Source organism: Apodemus sylvaticus, chromosome 6 (assembly GCF_947179515.1).
Source record: "Apodemus sylvaticus chromosome 6, mApoSyl1.1, whole genome shotgun sequence".
Classification (NCBI taxonomy): Eukaryota; Metazoa; Chordata; class Mammalia; order Rodentia; family Muridae; genus Apodemus; species Apodemus sylvaticus.
Genome location: NC_067477.1, coordinates 94407567 through 94430834, shown reverse-complemented (window position 1 = coordinate 94430834; position 23268 = coordinate 94407567). Strand labels below are relative to the sequence as shown.

The 23268-nt window shown below is 43.6% G+C and overlaps 1 protein-coding gene across 1 annotated transcript in view; it reads left to right on the top strand.

The window, feature by feature from the left end:
- The window catches only part of Myt1l (myelin transcription factor 1 like), a 394986-nt gene that overhangs the window by 13106 nt on the left and 358612 nt on the right, over positions 1-23268 (top strand). The window contains exon 2 of the mRNA XM_052186010.1: positions 20552-20647. The gene's annotated coding sequence lies outside the window, so the exon portion shown is untranslated. The remainder of the gene's footprint in view (positions 1-20551; positions 20648-23268) is intronic.

Here is a 23268-nt window from a genome sequence, read left to right as displayed (position 1 = left end):
TGCTTAAGGCATACCTATTGACAGCTGGAGCAGAGACGCACTCTTTCACTGATGGCCCAAGCTATTGCAGAACTGATTAAGACTGGGTGGAAGATTCAGACCTTTCTGATAACGTGTGGCTGCTTGCTAATCCTTCAGTATGGACATCTTCCCATCCAGCACAGGTTTAACAGGACTGCAAGGGTCATGTGTCAAAGAGGAAGCTTTCTGACTCCCTATTTGCTCTACTACCCTTTTCTCTGTCATATGCATGTCTCAAAGCCAGCTCTAGTCAAAGAGATGAGACACTGAGACCTGGCTTTGTCTCCCATCTTGCACAGTACCTGAAGGTTGGCTTATACAAATACAATGAGCATGCCCACTCCCCTTCTTTCTTCCCAACCCTGGGGCCTTACTTCAGAGGATATCATCTGGTGCTGTGCGTCCTAATAGAAAAGTGGGTCTAGGGCTCTCAGCTGAGACAACCATTGAAGACCAGCTTTACTGCACACCTCCCACCTTGCAACCCCTTTCCACACTAGCTAAGGAGAACTGGGGGATGCTTGTCAGATGAGGCAGAGCAGTGGCCTCATCCGGGACACAGCTGCCTCTGTGTATAGCTATATCAGCACAGTATTCGCAGACCGGGTACAGATGTGTGTGGCCAGCTCTCGGAGTACTGCTCTAGGGAAGTTGTCATGGGAGAGCTGCAGTGTGGCTGGTATAACCTACTCAGATTGGGCATCAGCTTCCCTTTCTGATGCCCTGCATGATCTTGTTATGCAAATCCCAAATTCTTCATTTGTCATAAGTAATCTTGAAATTAGATCTTTATCTCTGTTCGGATGCAAAGCCACAGGTGAGGCTGTGCTGTGCCAGAAGGGCAGAGAGACCAAACGTCAGCCCTTAAGCACGACCTAACAGGTACCCTGCACTGGGACAGAGGGAATAGTAAATGGCTGTGGTTTTTTATTCTGCTATATTGGTTTTTCTGGCTAGCTGTGAATTAGGGGCATTTCTGTTACAACCCCTTTGATCTAAATGATTGTGGTGAAATCATTGCTTAGACACGATCATCCTCAGGGGAAACACTGTGTGTAAGGAGAAAACCAGACAGTGCTGCCCTTTGGTCAAGGAGGTATGATAAAGGTAGGGAAAGGTTGCCAACAGGGTGTTCTAGTTTTCTCAGAGGAGATTTATCCAGGCAGGATAGTGATGGGGCAACATGTAGTTGATGTTTGCCACAATCCCATAGCTATAAAGATGTGGGAAGAACTCCGGCCAGGCAAAGTGAGGTGATCAGTCTCATAAGAAGGATGCTTCTCTGTGGATAATTTAGAGAATGTTTCTGGGTGGGAAGGCAGTTTCTGTACAGGGACACCCGAGAGCCACCTGGAGGACAGGTGGAGTAGGTCATCAGGGGTCAGAAGCCACCTTACAACAGTCTCTGGAGACGAGCCTATGACTTCACTCTCCTGATAACGGGAAATTACGGAAAGCTTTTGTGTGGCTGAGTGACAAGGCCAGAGCTTTTCTCTGGGATAATTAATCTGGCAGCCAGTCAGTGGCTACTTCCTGCCAATTGCATCTCTAAAATAGCTCTCCCAACTGCTGCCTCCCCTCCACCCCTTCCATGCTTTCTCTGGGACTGTCACTTATTCACTCGTGATACCCCATTGCACAACTTGCCAATCATCTGTAGTCTGTGGTGTGGGAGACTCCCAGAAAGGCTATGGTCCACACCTCATGGTTGTATTTCTCTCCTCTGTGTCCGACAGAGTACTGAGAGACTGACTACTCTGTCCACAGTCTGTGTGAGGACCACCTTTTCTGTTCCTTCTGCTAGTGGTGGATTCCTAATTATCCACATCCCATCACCCTTCGAAGGTTGCATTTCCACAAAGCCTTCCTGTTCCTTCCCAGTGATATCCATCCTCTTTCCCCTGAATGTCCCTTCACAAAGAAGATTGCCTTGTATTTATGGGTGTGTATATGACAGTGCTACCTTTCCAGAGACCATGACAGTTTACCAGTTCTGTGGGCATGGGTATCACAGTGGATTGTGACTTGGTTTGTGCTTCTGTGTTATACTTGTGAGAGATGCAGGGTGACATCACCTCAGTGTAGATGCTGGGCCTGAGGTGCTGCTGTAAATAGGCACCTTGTTGCCTCATGTTGGTTTAGTCACTTTTACAGTTTGTGCTAACACACCGTGACGGAGGAACTTTATAGGACAAAAGGTTCAATATGGACTTATAGTTCCAGAGGGCAAGTCTAGGACCATCATGGTAGGAAGCATGGCAGCAGGCTAGCAGGCATGGCTCTGGAGCTTAGATCTGCCCCACAAATACAAGGCAGAAGGAGCTAACCCTCCTCACACACCCTTCACCACCCCTCATTTCCCACCCTTGCCCCTCTACTTCCACTACCATGACACACCTCCTTCAACAAGGCCACACCTCCTAATCTGTCCAAATAGCTCTAACAACCAATCTAGTACCCAAACACTTGAACCTATGGGAGCCATTCTCATTCAAATCACGACAGTCATTCACAACCCTTGTGATGATTCAGAGTGAACTTACTTCTTCACTCCACAAAGAACTTCCTGTGCTAGTCTCTGCTCCACTGTGCATGCTGGTATTTAGAAATTGGCATTGTGTCACCACGGGGAAAGCCATTGTAAGTCTTTCCAATACTCAGACCCCTGTCACTGCCTGCTTTAAGTTCCTTTAGGTAAATTGTAAAGATGATGCTAATTTTTCATCGCTGTGACAAAATTCCTGAAGAATCAGTATAAACAAAGAAAGATTTATTTTGTCTCATGGCCTCACAGGTACATTCCTGTGGCTGGCTCCATTGCTTTAAGCTGTCTGGTACCAGCTCATGGTTGAGGTTTCAGGTCAGTTCATGGCTGGCTCCACTGCTTTTAGGTGTGTGGTGGAACAGAAACACTCGGTGGAAGGTGATGGTATTTCCAGCCTGCTCACCTCCTGCCAGCTAGCTAGCAAAATGACTGACAGGGACCAAACACAAGATACACCATTCAGAGATGTTCCCCCAGTGAGCTGCTTTCTTTGAACAGGCCTCATCTCATGAAAGTGCATTCATTTATGGATCTATGGATTGACCTATTGATGAGGTCAGCTTCCTCATCGTTCAACTACCTGTGGGGTCACCAGCAGGGATCAAGCCTTCTTCTCTACGTGACCCTTGGGGTCATTTATACCAGAGCCATAATAGCCTTGGATTTCCTGTATGTGATGTTCCTGTGTGGGAACACAGGAAGCCCTAACTTCTGAACATCTCTCTCTTATCTCCTGTGACAAAAGGACGTCCTGCCGAATTTGGACCCTTTGATACCACTTAGTCGATAAATACTTGTATGTCTGTTTTGGTAGAACAACACCCACAGAGGACCTTTGAGAAAATCATGACTAGTCTTTGGTTTTTGGTCAGGAGTGACAAAAATCAGAGAGGCAGCACACTCTCTTACCTTTTGGGCAGAGGCACAATTAATTTTAATTATGAAGAAGGCCATCTCTGTCTTTAGCACTTACTCTATCCAATCAAACAACAGGATGTGGAAAGCAAGGGCAGATGCAGAACCCAAGTGATTCAGACTCGGGATTAGACAGAAAAAGATGTCGCTGTCACTCAGGAAGCTGCAGGCCTTCCTGATCCAGGTCCAGACTCAGAGCCACACAGAGAAAGAAAGACTCAGGGTCACACAGAGAGAGAGAAAGAGGAAGAAAGAAAGAAAGAAAGAAAGAAAGAAAGAAAGAAAGAAAGAAAGAAAGAAAGAAAGAAAGAGAGAGAGAGAGAGAGAGAGAGAGAGAGAGAGAGAGAGAGAAAGAAAGGGGAAGAGAAGGGGACTTACAGGACTTTCGGGGAGTGGGGGGCTAGAAAAGGGGAAATCATTTGAAATGTAAATAAATTATATTGAATAAAAAAAAGAAAGAAAGAAAGAAAGAAAGAGAAGGAAGGAAGAGAAAGATAGGAAGGAAAGAAAAGAAAAGAAAAGAAAAGAAAAGAAAAGAAAAGAAAAGAAAAGATTCTAGTCTTTTGTTCCAGATTCAGTAATGTCACCTTCAGGAGTCTGAAAAGAATATCCTTGACCTTGAAGTTGAACGTGACGAATCTAGTGTCTGAAGTCAGCAGTCAGCTTGACATCTCAGGCCTGGATGTAGCTCAGTGCAGAGAGTTTGTGCAACAACGATAGGCTCTGGATTCCACCCCTGACCCGTGAATGGCATCCCCGCTCACCTTTCCTACCACAGAGAGTCTGTGAGCACAGCCTGAGTGACACACTTGCTTCTGAGGCATAAAGAATATCTCCTATTTTGTGATTTATTTTTTTTTAAACTAAAAGCTGCTTCAATAATTGCTATAGTGGGGCTGAGCTGGATTAAAGTTTTTCTGGAAAATAGATCTTTAGATATCTATATCTGGAAAATAGATCCTTCGTATCTGTGTATTTAAGCCAACAGTTGCTTTGAAGGATTCATTTCAGCCGTTGAATGTGAAAGAAGTAAGCAGCTTAGTGGGACAGTGAAGTACACGGAGTGGGAACTTCTTCAGCTGCTTGTCTCAGAGGCTTCCAGGGACTCCAGTACACAGTGTCCTTCCTGCCTTGTCTGGCTCTGCTAACAGGGGATGAATTTAGGTGGATGTGCAGAGTTTGGTGACAGAGATATACAACCATCACAGTTAATTTCACCTGATTTCCAAGGCAGGTCTAAACTCCAAACAAACAAACAAACAAACAAACAAAACAAAGAATAAACTTAAATAAACCACATGCCTGTCTAATATGTGTTTTCTCATCAGCAACATATAAAATCAAGCATGAGAGCACATATGTGTAAGCCTAGGACTCCAGAGACAGAGGCAGGAGAGTCAGAAGTTCAAGGTTATCATCAGCCACAGGCAGCCTAGATTACACTTGACCATGTTTTGAAAACACCAAACACCAATGTTTATATTATTTTTTTTTACTTCACTAAATGTAGCAAACACACTGTCATTTTCATATCTCGCAGAGTAGAACAATTCTCCATTTTTTTTCATTTTTAATCCATTCCCAGCATACTTCAGGTTACAATAACCACATCAACTCAATAGAGTTGATGAGCGTATGACATCCTCAGACACCAATCATTTCCTCCAAATGCCATACCTGTGGTTTCATACAAAGGCAATTGGAGGTGTTCAACAGTTCCCTACCCACTGCTTGTTTCTGTAAATAAAAGTTTTACTGGAACACTGTCATGCCATCTATTTGTGTGCTGTTATGACTGTTCAGGTCACAGGATTAGTGTACACAGGCTGTTTGGTCAGCAGTGATAGAGTTAGAGAGGCCACCCACTTCCTAGACCTTAGTTACCTCAAGTGAGCTGGGAAGAAGTGAAGATCTGGGGGCAGAGAGGATAGTAATGGAGGTTACACTGAAATCAAGGGAGAGGATGCTGTGTAGAAAGGATAATGAAACAACAATGTGTGTGAGATGGGGTCACAGGGATGCCCAACCCTCACAGCACAGCTAGCCTTGCGCTTCTCCTCAGAGTGTGAGCAACCTTAGGATTCCCTCCCTTCCATTCCCAGTGGTGCATCTCCTCAGTCTAGCACTCTAGTTTTCTTGTCCTCTGATTTTTCAGCCCCTGAACTTGACCACATTCTTCTGGGCCACTGTGTTCTGACAGGCATACTCACGTCCACAATATGGATTCTCTAGTCTTCACATCTACAGAGGAGCTGCCTTAAATTAGGCTGCTCTCAAACTTCAATAGTGCACATGGCTCATGCCCTTTTGTGTGATGGTAGCTCCTTATTCATAAGGCTGCTGGACCTGGTGTGGCACCTTAGTGTCCCATCTTGCATCTTCTTCTTTGTTCATAGCCTCTCAGTAACTCCAAGTCAAATATTTGTTCTAGAATAAAACACTCTTCAAGAACTTGGAGATGGACCCTTTGACTCTTGTTCTTTGTGTGCCTGTGGGCAAGCCATGCCACTGTAATACAACAGGTTAAATGATGATTACAACGGGCTCTTGATGAGCATTGGTTCCTGGAAGCGAATATGTTCTTTTGCACACTACTCTGGGATACAAGGTAGCAGCTACTATTTTTATTGTCAATAGCTTCTGTTAGTCTCACAGTCAAGACCTGTGTCTGTTTTCACAACAGCCATATTTGGCTTGTGGCTATTGCTAAGATTGTTGGTAGCCTCCTGATGAACTCTTATAGGCACGTGACTCTTCTCCAGAGGTTGTTACTTAGGATAGCTTGATGGGTGCCATCTTCGGTCTTATCCTCCTTCACCTGAGTACATTGCTTCAGCTGAGATAAGGTAGACTTAGGTACCAAGGTTATTATTCTTCCTAGCCTGCATCTGTCTAGGAGTTGTGATTCTCCTCAAGAAACAGAAACATCTAATTTTCAATATTTGAGGATATTGTTCCCTGTAAAGGGTAGCACTATACGGTGCTCTTGTGGGTTAAAGGAGAACAGGAAGTGGGCCCAGCGAGGATGTGATTGTGCCCAGTGGTAAGAAAGGACTTCTAGCTTAGGTGTGCAGAGCCATAGTGACGTCATCCTGAAATCAGCCTGAAGCCATGGTTGGTTGGATACCTGTGAATATCTGAATATGGAGAATGACCTCATCAAGGTGGCTGTAAGAGTGAGAGGTCACAGGACATGTTTCTGAGACACACAAGTTCCTCCAACTCTAGTAGCATCATCTGTGATCTTTTATTGTTTTTACCATGTACCTGGGACTGAGCCTGGTTACCCATGTAATAGTAGATATCAAAGAAATATGACTGGAAAATATCATCCTAAGTGAGGTAACCCAATCACAAAAGAATACACATGGAATGCAATCTCTGATAAGTGGATATTAATTAGCCCAGAAGCTCTGAATACCCAAGGCACAGTTAGCATAACAAATGACTCCCATGAAGAAGTAAGGAGAGGGTCCTGATCCTGGAAAGCCTTGATCTAGCATTGTAGGGGAGTACCAGGACAGAGAAAAAGGAGGGAGGTGATTGGAGAATGGGTAGAGAGAAGGCTTATGGGACATATGGGGAGGGGGGAACTGGGAAAGGGGAAATCATTTGGAATGTAAACAAAGAATATAGAAAAAAAGAAATATGAGTTGGATGGCCTACTAAATGAAAGGAAATAAAAGGATTTCATTCTGATGATGACTGAGGGACTTCACAAGCAGCCCTGGAACAGTTAACTGGCCCCTCAAGGACTTGGTTCACACATCAGATCATGCTTGAGGTTTACCATGTCTGTTTTCTAATTTTCAACCTTGATTTCAGCAAAGTTTTAGGTGAGACAAAGATCCTATTTCAGTTCTTTAAGAGTTCAAGCATCCAATCCAGTTCCTGCTTTCTGTCAGTCCTAGTCTAGTCATTTGAACACATAGAGCTGTCGATCTTTCCAGCATGGGAAGAACTCATTGTTCATTGTGAGCAGACACCAGCCACGAGCATGTGCATATATCAGCATATTTAGTGGCAGGCACAGTCGCTGCAATTTGACATCTCAGTTAAGTTTGTCTTGAAGTCTGGCAGCCCCTCCTCCTCCTCCTCATTTCTAAGGAAAGTGGTCCCACGCTTCCAAGCTCACTGCACACAGATACCCAGACTCACAGGGAAGAGCAGACAGCATCATTTCTGCACAGATTTTCTCTATTGGGCCAAAACATTCTGAATAGTTAGAAAACAGTTGCTGGATGATTGGCTAACTAATTCCTCTTTTATCCTAGCCTTTGGGTATCCAGTTTGATGACCTGTTTGCAGAATGACTTTCTACTTCATTGTGTCATCTCTGTTTCTGATTTGTGGGGAGAATGCTGTGGAGTCTATTTCTTTTCCACATGAGGATGCTCTGCAGTGCTAATGAAGCACATTCACACTGACACAGCAACCAAGGAGGGTAATATTATCCCGTGGTGGATGCATACTTTGGAGTAGAAAGGGAAACCCATGTACACCTATGCCTAATTCATAGGAGACCAAACCATGTCTTCTGTATTGTATCAACAGGATTGAACTTAGCACTGAACGCAGGTTCAAATGCTTTTGTCTGGTTAAATATGCATGAACTTGATATTTGGGATAGTCTTAGATCTTTATATTTCCTTATTCAACCTCCCAGTTAAGATAAACTTTTGGAATGGTTAGATTTATATAACCTTCAAATCTCGTTTTATTCTCCTTCAGAAGCCAAGTGCTGAGAGCAATGTGCAGCACCTGGCAAGGCTCAAGTGAGATGAAGGCTTGCTAATGAAGTGATGAAAAATTAATCTATCCACTCATATATGTAGCATGAGTATCCAGGAAACCAAGGGGGAGCTTCCAACATGTCTTCACCAAATGAATTGTCTTTACAGAGAGGAAAAAAGAAAGGAAGGAACAAAGGGAGGGAGGGAGGGAGGAAGGAAGGAAGGAAGCAGACACAAGTAGAGAAGCCAGTGGACAAAGGAAAGAGGGCAAATCAATAAGAAGAAAGGCAAGAAAGTGTGAATGGGGGCCAGAGCCAGGCATGACTTACAAATAGCATCTGATGAATGTGATACAGACCCAAGAGTTCCTCTCTGAAGAAAGAGAAGATTTACATGCTTAAGTCCCTGTGGGTGGGCTATGTATCCAAGAACAGACAAGAAGAAGGGCACAATCAACTCTGCTAGATCAGAGAACATATATTATAATCAATCCTGGTCCTGATGGTCCCTGATACCTGTGCCTGCTTTGTATGTAGGTCAAGGCAAATTTGAAGCCAGTGACCTGGAAGAGAGCTACTCCTTTCGTGCTGCCCAATATTGAGCAAAATTCTTTAAAACTTACCATAAAAATAATACTTTTCTTATGGTATATTGTTCATACTAGGATAATGTGGCTACACACACACACACATACACACACACACAAGAGAAAAGCAGGCTCCTCATTCATGAGAAATAAGGAGAAAGGTCTTGTAATGTATATCCTTAGTTGGACTTCTGCAGTCCAGTAGCTGTTCAAGAAACAACATGATTGGTCCACACTGTCATATGTCTTGTATACATGTACTCCTAAGTAGTTGTTATACAGAAGAGAAACATTTCCATAAAAGTATTTTGAATTTCTAATTTGTACAAATCTTGTTTTTTGTCTTCCCTGGTCTCACAGCATACTACCTGTCTCGGTGTCTCACTTCCTAATGGTAAACTGATTCCAGGCCAGGTTAAACAGTTTGGGAATCACCCCAAAGTCATTGCTATACCAAATAACATTAACATCCGTCCTTCTTTAAAGTGAATTTAAAGGATAGAGTATATCAGTTAGCTAGTAAAAAAAAAAATCTAGAGCCAAAACATAACTTAGGAATCTGACAATCAAAGATTGTAATGACATTGGGAAAGGTTGGGGAGTGGATATTCAAAAGAAAACAAAATTGCCTAAAAAGGAAAAATTCTATAGGCCTTGGGTTGTCATTTTTAAGGGATATGCTGGTCAGTTCTAAATACAGCTGAGGAAAACTAAATTATTAGCAAATTGAGATTTTGAACTTCCAGTGTCACTGATGACTGTAACTTTATCTGAAGGAAGCCCAGTAGTGTGTTGGTTACTGAGTAAGGGTAGGCAACTGGGAGTACAGAGGAGATAGAAGCTGTCCTGCGGCTGTGTGCTAGAATGTCAAACAGCAGACAGACCTCCCTCACCAAACAGTCCCAGTGCACCACATTGCTGAGTGCGCCATGACCCATGTCCCAGTCACTCACCAATCACCAATGGGGCCTCTTTTCCCAATAGCTTCAACTGAGCTCCAGCTGAGTTTGAGGCTGGCTCCTGCAGGGACCCACCCACAGGAACCATTTGTGAATCACTGAGCAGAGGCATGCTTTAGGGAAACCGTGGGAAGGTCTGCACCAAGCAGTGCCAGGACTTCCCACAGTCAGTGGCTGTTCTGTACCACTAAGATCTTGGTGCCTCTGTGTGAAAAACCAAAAATCAAAAAAAAAAAAAAAAACAAAAAACAAAAAAAACACATTACCCCTGAATGGGTCATGGCCTAGTAAACATAGGATCATGGATGATGGAGTGGGGTGGCTGCCCCTAACTGGTTAAGTTTGGTGCAGGTGCTAAGAAAGCTTCCCATGTCCTGTGAAAGTCTGTTTAGATTTGGGAAGCTGATGTGGGAAAGCTTCCTCTAATGGTTGTTTCCTCAAACATGGTCCCCTTCTTGTGCTCTCCCAGAATTAAGGCATGACAGATATAAGTTATTTATTTTTAAAAATACAGAATCTGATTCATTTCAAGTACTTACTTATGTGAAAATTTATAAAGTGCCATATCATCACTGCCTTTCCTTCCATGGCAGCTGGCAAAAGCAGTCCTTAAACAGAAGTATGCCCTGTTCTCAAAGGTTGTTCTAGTAAATGCGCGTATAGCCATTTAGGCTTTATGTATTGATTCCACATGGAGTTGTTGATTGCCTAGGTTTTCATTGTCCTTATACTCCAGTCTTTCTTCCAGAGAAGGGGGATCTTCAGCTGTGAGATTCAAAGTCTCTCATGGTTCCTTTAACTGCGTTGACTCAGCAGAAGGTTACTGAAAAGGTGTATTGTATCACTGTCTGGGAGATAGAGTGTCTCTGCTTTTGTTGTGACCCAAATTGTGACTTCACCTGTACTCTGTCCATAGGCATAGAGTTATGACATACACTTGGGAGCATGTTAAGGACAGCTGATGGGCCATTACTGCTCTGTGCTACCCTGTGGAGTTAGCCCAAACAACTCCAGTTCACTCCCCCCCCCCACCACATCCTCCTGTAGGGTGTTGTGGACGTTAGAACTGAGGTGGATAGGAGAAAGAATGAAAGCTGCACAAACTCAGGACCACTCAGGGGATGAGGGAGAACCTCTGAGCTGTTAGGCTTTCCCCACACTCAGGGATCCTTTATCCCTGCTTAGAAAGCTCCTAAAGACAACCACACTCCCTCCCTCCCTCCCTCCCTCCCTTCCTTCTTGGGAAGCCACTCATATGGTAGCAGGAAGGAGGAAGGGGGCGATAGTTCCTGAGATGCAAGACAACACATTTGTTCTTCCTTGAGCAATCCCTGGAACCTTCTGGAGCTGAGGCACTGGAGCATTCTGAGTGGTACACAGCTGCTGGCATGGTGGAGGGAAGGCCAGTGCTGAAGGTTAGGGATTTGAAAACCTGTCTGGAGAAAACTAGCTCCGATGCTTTGGTGGTTGTCAGAAGGCATGTACGAGGTTACCCTAGGTGAACTAGGGTACAGGGGCAGTGTTCCGAGTTCAGTTTAGCTTCCCACAGGGTACCTGGAAGTGTCTTACCTTACACCCTGCTGATGCTTGTCGTCTTGGGCATCTGTGTTATCCCATCATTGCTAGGGACATTGAGATATGGCTAAATCATGCCCATAACTGCAGCAGGCAGGAAAGCAGGACACTACATGTCCAAGATATTGACAGCAACAGCTGACTTGAGTATGCACTTCTGGGAAGCAAAGAAGCAGAGAAGCTTGGGATAAGGGTATAGTTTGTTTAGCAAAAGCTAAGATGGCATGACAGTAGCATCATTCCTGGTCACCTCCCAACACAAACACACACACACACACACACACACACACACACACGCACATGCCCACGCACACTCATTAAAGCCTGGATACCACAAGTGGCTGCAGCTGATCCTAAAGACTTAAGATTCATGAGTAGTGCATGTGATGGGGCGCCTAGGCTCCCTACTGTTAGCACCACCTCTGAGTATATTGAGTGGTGTATTTCTGCTCAATATAGTCCCCTAAAATGCCACTTGGCTTTTGATGTTCACTGGGTCTGGTACGAGGATACTCTGGCATTCCCAACCCGCCACTGAAGAGATGAAACTTCTAGAATGTTGCTGGCTGCTGAGTGCGGAGTTTCCTCAGCCCAAAGCAGCCACCAGCTGTGCTCTACCAAGAGGGAATTCCCAGTGCATCCACAGCACCCTTGGCAACAGCAATACAGGTGTCTCCTTATATCTGACACCCAGATATAATCAGTGATTCTATCACCCAAGCCTCCCAGTTTGTATCACCCTTTCCTGATGGAGCACATGGCATTAGCCAAACAGTGCTTCTAGAAAAAGGAAAATAATATACAAGCCATTGCCGACAACCATTCCAATATCAATCATAGACTTTCTTTTTTGCTTTAACATTTCTTGAACAAAAGGGGTGAACTCAAAATGAAAACAGCTGTTAACATAAACTTCATTCCTCCTTTTTTTTTTATTTTCTACATTCTTTGTTTACATTCCAAATGATTTCCCCTTTTCCGGTCCCCCCCCCCTCCCCATAAGTCCCATAAGCCCTCTTCCCTCTGCCCATTCCCTGATCAACCCCCTCCCACTTTTCTGTCCTGGTAATCCCCTACCTTGCTGCATCAAGCCTTTCCAGGACCAGGGCCCTCTCCTTCCTTCTTCTTAGGAATCATTTGCTATGTTAATTGTGTTTTGGGTATTCAGAACTTCTGGGCTAATATCCACTTATCAGTGACTGCATTCCATGTGTGTTCTTTTGTGATTGGATTACCTCACTTAGGATGATATTTTCCAGTTCCAACCATTTGCCTAAGAATTTCATGAATTCATTGTTTTTAATTGCTGAGTAGTATTCCCTTGTGTAAATATATCACATTTTCTGTATCCATTTTAAAATGAATACAAAACCCTCAGAGCTGGATCAATGAATGCAGGTTGCATTAACCTCCAATTTGTTGTGAGTGGTTCCACTCAGGATATCAGGTACCCTGGCTAAACAGAGAGTGGTGCCTCCAGACCCTGATCACCCTCAGTGCCTAGCGGCCCTGACTGTAGGTCTCCAAAGCTGGAGCAAACTTCTCTGCATTTTATGTCTCTTGTTGGGCTTTTACATACTTTTGATCAGTTCTTGTATCTTTTGGCTCAGAGTATTTGAGTTTCCACTCTTTGAGAATAAAATGGCTATGGGGACAGAATCTTTTCTTACTGCTCCTCTCTCTTCCTTATGGGTGGTGAGTTTCTCTCCCCCATGATATGCTACTGCTAAATAGGAAACACCAAGAGCTAATGATGGAAGATACCATCTGGCTTGGTGGTCTCATAGCATACAACTTACCAAGTGACAAAATGCACTCCCCCGGGGTGGGAGTGGGGCAGTGCTGGTACATGGCTGAGTGCCAACATCCAAGCACTCAGGAGGGAAAGGCAGGTGGAGCTCTGAGTTCAAGACTAGTCTGGTCTACAGAGCAAGTTCCAGGATAGCCAGGTCTATACAGAGAAACCCTATCTCAACACACCCCTCTCCCCTACAAAACATATTTCCCAGAGTGCCCTGGGCTTCAGGGTACACTGCCATTGTACCTGCAGGATGAACCAAAGCCTGCTGTGTAAAGCATGCTTTTCTCCTACCCAACACAGAAGTTAGCCCCGAGAGCACTGCTCCTGCCCAGCCCTATCTATGTCTCCTTCTTCCTGAGTTCTTTTGTGGCAACTTCAGAGACCTCAGATGCTGTCATGAATGAAGAAATGGTATGGCTTCATATGACCCAGAATTGGAAAGCCAAGCCAAGGAAGGGTATTGTTCCCACCATACCTACTAAGCTTTATTTAGTTGCTTCATAGTTTGCTTCTCTGTCTATAAGGTTAGCTTCTTCAGCATCGGGATATGATGATATAATATGGTATGATATGGTATGATGAGATAATGTCCTATAATGCCCAACAGAATGCTATACACATGCTAAGGTTCTCAACAAAGACTCAATGACTGTTTTATTTGCATGGTAAATGATGCCAAACAATGTCATCACACCTCTGCTCATATTTCCCTGTGATTTGGATGTTGCTGCCCTTACTGATAAGAACAGATATCATGATAAAATGTGAAGCATATTTAAACCAGTTTTGTTCTCATTTATAACACAGAGATAATCCTGTTTGGAAGGCTGTCTCCTTTTCTCCCCTCTCCTCTATCCCTGGTTTCCTATCTTGAGATGAGGTTTTCGAGGCTTCTTGCCCTCAGCTGAACCGAAGAAGGATGGGTATCAAGTTAGACTCTGGGATGAAGGTTTATTTTGCTCAAGTCAAAATTCATAGGCTCTAGCTTCTTGCCAACTGGCTTCCCCCATTCTTTCTAAATTGAAACCTGTCTAAAATATTCAACAAGGACAACCATGCTGGTACTGGATTTTGGTGCCTGAGTGTGTCTGAGAACATGATGGGGACTTATGTTATCCCTGGACATGCTTGGACAATAAAGTGCTTCAGAAGCAGAGTCACATGACCAAAATAGCAGCTGGTTGTTTTCAGCACTCATGGCCCCCTTACAAGCCTTTCCTGTCTCTATGAGAGTTCCGAGTTTCCTCGTTCCTCCTGGTCTGAGATGTGACACCAATTTTATATTTCACACTGGAAATGCAGATACCCAAAAGAATATAGCTGGGTTCCCTCCCTTCTCCATTTTTGCCACCCCTGTTTGTCTCACTGTTCTCATAAGGTCTGATTCCCAGCAGAGGGGTCAGCTCCTGAGGCTGACAGTTCTGTGCAGAAGTGACCTCAGCATGCTGGGATTCTTGGACCCACACCTTTAGAAGCTAAAGTTTCTTCTAATAACCTTGTCCTACATGCTCCCTTATGGGTTTATGCATGAAAGGAAATTGTCTGACATAATGTGAGCCAGGAGGAGGCATTTTGACCAGTCAGACACCTGTGGGCTGGCCTTCTTTCCTGCCCCCAGTCTAAGGGCAAGGGTACCCATGGACTCCCAAGGTGGGAGGTTAGTCTCAGGGCAGAGGCTGGCTTTGCCATATCTGAAGAAATACACCTTCTCAACATAGGTGTGCTTTGTCCCTGCATTCCCTTCGATCTGATCTTTGTCTAGGAAGCCTGAGTCATGTGAAGGTAGCAATGCTCATATCCAGCTCCCTTGGCCCTCCCATTTCTGCATCTTAGAATGACAGCACTCGTCATCGTGTAGAATCCGTGGGCATGGCGTCAGGAGCGAAAGCTCATTTCTCTGACAGCTGGGCTCCAGGGGCACTGCTCTGGAGTCTTTATCTCCCTGTCTTTCCTGAGAACTCTTGGTGGGCATCCCCTAAAAACACACGTGAGTGTTGTTTCGGCCCTCTGCCCTTATTCTCCCTCTGACCCCTTTGGATCATGAGAAGATGCAGTCGCTGTAGCAAGCGCCCACTGCATCTGATCTCAGATCTGGTTCTGGAGCTGCGCCACTGAGCAGAGCTTGTATCCTCTGCACATGCAGTGTCTGGGTGACTTCTCAGCTGTGAATCTGGCTTCTGTTTTTTGTTTTTGTTTTTGTTTTTGTTTTTTGTCTTACCCCAGGCAGCCTTTTCCTGAGAGCAGGCTATGCAAATGTTCTCATAGAGAACAAGATTTGGTGACAATAATGTATCCTGGCCTCCTCCTCTCTCTCTTACATCTACATTGGTCCCTCAAGTGCTTGGATTACAGGTGTGAGCTGCTGTATCAGGCTGGAAACAGAGTTTTCACTGGAAACAGATTGATACTGGAATGCAGGAGCACTTTATACTTGTATTATTAATGCAAGCATGTTCTTGGGGGACCTAATTACACACAATGCTTTATAAGACAGGGCCTTCAGCTCCAGCCCCCTCTCCGCCATCACCACTCCTTGTCACTCTGTAGGAACTTGCTGCAGGAGGTCAGCAGCAGCCTTCACTTGCCTGGACAGCACTGCCTCTGGCTCATCCTCAGCTCCCTACTTCCCACTCCACACCAGTAGGGGGAGGCAGAGAGTAAGGCAGCAGGGCAATCTGGCCCAGCTCAACAAGAATAAGGCTTCCAACTCCCCTGCACATTTCATTCACACAAAGGACCTGGGCTTACTGGGGTGCTGGGCATCAATCAGTCTTAGAATCAGAGCTTTACATATTTGGGGAGGTGATCCAGAAAAATCTAGACAGCTTCTTGTAGTGGCAATGAGAATGGTTTCAGATATCTGGGGTCCAGCCCCTTCTCCCCACCACCACCCATCCCCTGCCTCTAAGGGATCACAAAGTACATAGTATCAGGAGCAGTGCTGGGCAGCAGCCACCCACCTGGTTCTGCTGTTAACATGCATCCAGAACTTGCCCATAGAAGTACATACACATTCATTCAGCCATGTAGACCTCTCTGAGATCAAAGGAGGGTTTCCTCCCATCAATACCTTAGCAGATATACTGCCCTCTCTTGTGTGAGAAGGAAGTCAGTTGTGCAGGTGGAGCATGTGGACAGATATGAGCTCTGCTGTTTTAGTTGACAGGTCTTCTGCTTGGTGTTGGTGTGCACACTCGTGAGGGATTTGCCTTGAATGGGTCGCTTCATCAGTCTCTTTACCTCATATCTCCTTGTACTTCCTTGAAGTTACATCCTTAACTTACATCACACAAACAGATCAACACAATTGGTTTTCGCTGCTATCTACAAACACAGCCCCCATGTTTAGGGCTGGAGAGAAAGGCTGTACACTCCAATAAATAAAGAGAAATCACTGAAAGAAGAACTTTCCAAGTCTACTCTGTCCATGTGATCCCCAACAAAGGTGTGTTCCCTCCACCATTCAGTGTGATCTCAGGCACTCAGGTAGAGCTGTGGTTCATCTAAGAGCTGTCTAAGGCTTCAGATTGATCAGAAATACCTGATTTATCCCTATACACGAATGTTAGAGACTATCTTTTATACTTGTGTACCTAGCTTTGTGATGATGGTAAACTGTCTGGACCACTTGTAAGGTGGGTAACATGAACTCTGACTCCTGTAGGATGCTAAATCAAACTGGGGAATGTATTCTCTGGGAAACAAAGGACCTTTCAGCACCTCTGTTATCTGCCTTAGAGAAGGGTGGGATAGAGTTCATTTGGGGCCTGGTACAAGTAAGGAGCCCTGGGGTCTGAGGTTTTCTGATTCCATAAACTAATAATTGCATCTCCACCTGAAGAATTTCCCTTTTACATATCCTCAGAGAGCCATACAGCTACCCAAAATCAAATGCTGCAAAATGTTGTGCCTATACCCCACTCATCTGGAAAGGATGTGGGGTCACCCCACTTGCCCGCTTTCATTCTCTGGGGGGCACCAATGGGGCTGCCATGCAGAAAGGTGGCAGCTGGAGTCTGCAGGTGGAGCCACTTGGCAAGCCATTATGATATTGCCATTGGCAGCTGCTCTGTGTTCATGTATTGGCAGATATTTTATATTTACTTCTCAAAGTCCAAATTTTCCATAGATGTGTGTGAAATTGGCCCACTACTATAAAACTAGCCTCAAAGAAGTCAAAATCAGTAAATATGGCATTTAAAAATTTGCATGAGCCTCTACCCAGTCACCATATTTGAAATGTGGAGGAAGATAGTGTAATAGCAAGAAAAAAAAAACATGAAAACAAACAAGTTTGAAAAGAACAAGCTTCCAGGCTCAGATGCAGAGGAAGGACCTTGTACTCCACCCTGAGATGGGTGTACCATGCCTGCCTGCCAGGCCTCGCCTCGGGCCTTCTTTTAAGACTAAGAACCTTGGGTCATAGAAGACTACAGAAAAACAAATTAGTAAGCAAGACACTAGCTTACGTCAAAGGGTGGAAAGTCAGCAAAAGTGTAATTTTCTAATTTTTTATGTGATTTTTCTAATTTATCAGCTTTAAGGGGGATACACAGCACCCACTGCCTGACCTGACTGGAGAGGTTTGCATCACTGACAAAGGAGGACATCTTTAGTCCAGGCACCTATGTATGCCTCTGTGGGCATCTGAATCCAGTTTACTGTATGTAACATGAGCCTCTTTAATGAACTTCAGAGCAGCAAGGTGCAAAAATAAAGTATGCTCTAGGGTTCCATATGTGGTGTTACAGGCACTGGTAGATATTGACTGTGACAAAGGCAAGATGAAACTGTGCGTATTATAACAATCACTCAGCCTACTAAGCCGATGCAATGGCCTCAGATAATCTATTTGTGGTGAGGAATAAGGTCTTGGGCATTTTTTCTCTTCTATGTCCATTGCATCAGCATGGATATAGATGACCCAAACAACTAAATAATACTTTGCTCAATTCTTTCAAAAATTTCTCTGTTGAGAAGTGTAGTGGGTTATGAGGCATGGTAGTAGGACCATCAGAATTTAAATCTATTGTTTAAACTGATGAGTTAAATGATAGCAGCCAGGACCCCTGGGCCTCAGGGCCTCAGTTCCATAATCTGCAGTATTGGCTTGATGCACTGCAGTATTGACATGATGGTACCTTTACATTGCTGTGTGGACACAGGACCTGGCACCTGGACAGACGTGCACATAGTCTCTGTTTCTGATCTCTGACCACTGACTGGGCCTTCTGGTTGGGTAGAAGTATGCCATGCCAGTCAGAAAAAGAAATACTGTGGTGAGGAGGTTGAAGGTTATGAGGCATTGTTGATGGTTATGAGGAAGGGTAAATACTTTACCGACATACACCACCACCACGGTCTGCAGGAAACCAGGTTTCCCTGGCTGGCTAGGCTCGCAGTTGTGGTCTCTTTAGAAGGGATGGGATCTATTCAGGTTAGCACAACCACATCTATTTTAAAGGCAGTTTGAACTAAATACTATTCTCTCTCTCCCTCTCTCTCTCTCTCTCTCTCTCTCTCTCTCTCTCTCTCTCTCACACACACACACACACACACACACACATATACACACACAGGAAAACCAAAGCAATTCTGCACATTTATTTCTAAAGTTCACACGAGTGTGAGCTCATGTCACAAAGTCGTGTCACAAATGTGAGTGTTACCTCAAATGTGAGTGTTACCTTGTGCTTTTAAATTGTCCCATTCTCCATCTTAGGAAAATATTTGTGATTTTCAGCCCATATTTAATAAAGACTAATATTGATCCCTATTCATATGTGTTTCTTTCATTCATCATTACCATTACCATCTCACTACCACCATCACAGAAGCACCAAACTCTCTTACATACATGGCATATTCTCTCACACTCTGACACACACATTTTGCACTGGGATGCTCTAGTGCTCAGTCAAAGAGCATCAGACTTGACTTGGAATTTAGTCAGAGTTTCAACATCTAAAATGTCTTCATTTCTTCACAGTTACCTGAAATTTATTTTATTGTGTATCTATGTTGGGGGTGGGGCACTTGACATACACATGAAATAGCGCTGATGTGAATGAGGACAGAGGATAGTTAGTGGGAGTTCATTCCTTTTTCCCAACATATGAGTGAGTCCTGGAGATTAAACTCAAGTCAGGTCTTCAGACTTGGCAGCAAATGCCTTTAGCCCATTGAGTTATCTAAGCATAAAAAGAACATTTAAATGATATTTCTGGAAGAAGAAAGGAATAAATAAATGAACAACTGTATATGAAAAAAGGAGTGATTAGAAATTTATGAAGGTGATGTCCTCAGAAACAGCCCACAGGGAAAAAGCATGAGTTTGGAGTAGAATTCTAAGGTTTATAAAGAGGCAAGGAGTTGATTGGGAAAATGGATTAGTTACTTGCCTTGAAAACATGAAGATTGGAGTTTGATTCCCTAGAAGCCATATAAAAGATGTGCATGCTAGTAATCATGGCGCTCAGTAGGTAGAGACAAGATGATATGGGGCTCCTCTGACCAGCCAGCAAAGCCTACTTGGCAAATTCCTGCTTTAGTGAAAATTTTTGTCTCAAAAACTAAGGTGGACAAGTTCCAGAAGGACACTGGAACTCCAGAAGTCACAGCATTGCATTCATACACATATACATACAAATGCATGAGCACCCATGCATTTAAAAACATGCACATATACGTGCATACACATACACAGAAACAGAGTATGGGACATGGTAGATGTAAGGATTATGCACACAGTTAGAGCTACAGAAAAATTTAACATTTCTTTTTCCTCCCACAGAGTATCTAAAATTGCATTGAGCCTGGCTAATTGTTGGGAAAAAGTTAATTAATGTTCCACAGGAATTGTCCTTTCCTTGAGTAGCCTAGAGTTCCCTATGAGCATAGAGCACAAGGAAGAGTGGGAACTTCCTTCCCCTCCCAGGTTGCTTTGTCTTTGTTTTTTTCTATCCTGTTATTCTTCTCCTAAAGATAAGGCATTGCCTTAGATACACAAGCTGATCCTTGGGTCCTAGGTTAAACCTCTGCCTTCTGTACCAGGTAGAGTGTATGTCCTGACCAATCACCTCCTGACCTGTGTCTGTCACTGGGGCATGGAGCCTCTGACTCTTTTTCTCTTTGTTGGTAGCCTCACAAGGAAGCCAGAGACCCCAGGCCTGACATGGTTCTTTCATTTTACCAGAGAATGTGCCTTTATTTTAAAAAGCACCATGCCTTCAACAAATGGAGCTGGAGAGCTTGTCACTGAGACTATGACTTGGATGAACTGTGGTAGGCAGATGTAATATGGAGTCTGTGCTCACTCACTGAGATAGTCAAGTAGCCAGAAAGTCAGCCATACTCAGTGAATCTTGGACAAGATAACCACTAGATAACCATGTTCTCTTTCTTTCTCCTATACAGGGGTCCCACAGAGGCTGCAGCTGAGGTCCGGGTGTGTGCAATTTTCAGCGGGGCTTTGCCCTACTCAGGTTGACTACTGAAGAATCACAGAGTGTGGTACGTTGGCTATGATAAAACTTAATGGTTTTATTAAGAATCACTAAGTGTTAACTGAGAACCTACAGAACATGGGGTACAGCAACCACCACATTCAGATGAGGCCAGCTGATCAACGTCTTTCTCACCACTCTTTGTGCTTAATACTTAGATGCTTATGTCAATGTCGAGCAAACTAATACACTTATAGAAGTCACACATTTGACCCTTCCTTGTATATTTACAATCATAAAGGCATTGTTTGAAACCCACATGTTTCAGAAATAAGCCAAATCCAGGAGAGAATACTATTCAGGAAGTACATCTATGTTTTACATAGTATTTGGTTTTTATCCTTTTGATGCTTTATGTATAACAGGTCTTCTAACTTAGAGCTGCTTCTATTCTCATTCCTTTAATTGTACTTCAACTCAATTGTCTGTCCTGCCTACACAGACACCTGATCAATACCCTCTCCAGAAACCAGATTCACTGCATCCAGCCCTGCCCATAGCCTAGTTTGTTTCCACAGCCCCATTTCCACACAGTTACATCTTTGACAGGCATGTATCTGCCTTGAGCTATCTTGAGGTGGAAGCGTGTTGATTGCCTGGCCTGTAAGTCAGGAGGTGTGTGAGGTTCTTCTACTGTACTGTCTGCCCTAGGAAGACAACTGGGATCTCTGGGATTCTGCTTTCTTCTCTAAGCCTGAATGGCTGAATTGAAACTGAACAGCACTATTCTTATCAGTAAGACTAATTTGATTTTCATCAAAGCTGTGAAAAAGAAAGAAACCTTTTAATCTCTCAGGCTTGGAACTTTCTATTTACCACAATTATTTTTGTTCAAAAAAAAAATCATACTTCTTGAGAGAGTCAACATCTAGCTTTTGACCTTGGAATCTGGGACCAATGATCTCTCTGGGACTTGGTTTCCCCATCTGACAAATGAATGTGAAGACCACATGTTATATGGAGCCTGCAGGAGTTGATGTGTGTAACATGTTGGTGTTCACACTGCATGTTACTCTATAAACAAGCCACAGGTGAACTATATTTGGCTGCTATCTTGCCTCTTACAGAGGTGGGGACGATGTGTTCATTTTTTCCTCTTAGACTGGCTAATTTTACATTTTAAAGTCAAATGAACTGAACTAGTAAAGAAATTGCTAACATACATTATGTTGGATAGACTTCTAAATTTGTTACAAAACTTATTTTTTCTATTCAGCATTTAAAAAATAACTTACTGATAATAGGTTAGAGATGTTTGAATTAAGTGATCAGCCATAGCTCTGATTTTTTTTTCCTTGAGCATTAAATTTTCTTTAATTTTTATTTATAAGTTAATTTCTCCTTGCAAAAAATGTATAACTCCAGTTTTTATCACTATGCTGTGAACCCACTCATTCTTCACTCTTTCATACTCCCAGGAAGGCAGTGACATGACCATTCCTTAATATTAATTTTTTGACTTTTACGCACCATTTAAACTCAGCTATTCTGTAAATAGATCCAGAATTAGGAATTTACCAATTACAGTCCCCGAGAAATAAATGGACTGTTCACTGAGCAGCAAACTGAAGATTTGAGAAGCCACAAATACATGTAGGAGGGGCATCTCTTACTGATTTCCACTCCTGTCTTATTTAATGTTTTTTGTTTTGGTTTTTTTATTATTATTTTTTGCTTGTCGTCTGTTCAAATGTGAAGTCATTTTTATAGCCTGTAAAGCAGTCATCCTTTCTGTTACAGAAAACAAACAAACAACTGGCTTCCATGAGGTTTACTTTTGAGAACCACTTTGCTGAAATGATTATCAGGTGTGCAGCACAAATAGATGAGTAGAGATTAAGGATACTGACAAATTAGTCAGAATTTAGAGTATAACATAAAGACAAACACAATCAGTGAATGCCGTGGGCCTAGCTAAGCCTTGGGACTCTGGAGAGGCACGGTGATCTTGATGGATAGACCAGGGTGGGCTTCTTGGAAGAGTTGGGTTAAACATGCTTTGTCTCTTGAAATGGGAGAAAAAACAGACAGGAGAAGGGAAGGAAATCAGGGCTGCATATGAACTCTAAGCCATATATCTGTGTACAGAAAAGGAAAGGGACCAACACTCAATCTGTACTGAGTGACTTGGAGGTGAAATTCAGTCTCATCAAAGTTCTGGTTCTTGGGTCAGCAGCTAATGCTATACTTTGTTACAATACAGCAACGCTAGGGGTGTGAGGACCATGGCAATGTCAAGGTGACCAGGGAAAGGTAGACATTAACAGACAATGGTGTGTGTACCCTGACTTTATTATCTGCTAAGGCTCCCATTCTTGAATTTGTCAAATCATCTCTCTGTCATTGTAAAAAAGACTTTATTAATTAGTAGTTTCCATATCTGTAAAATTCAAATGCTGCCTTATCTACGTACTGTCAGCTGAGTGATTCAAATGGAAGAACAGGGACCCCTCATGTGGGCACCTGCAACCTGATCCTCACACAGACACAGTGGTACTATGTGGGAAGTACATTTAATCATGACAGATGTGCTGGGCAGGTGCTCTCAGGGGAGGTGGCGAGGAGCAAGTCACGTGTCCTGTATTCTCGGTGCCTTACAGACAATGGTTATAGACAGATGCTGATGAA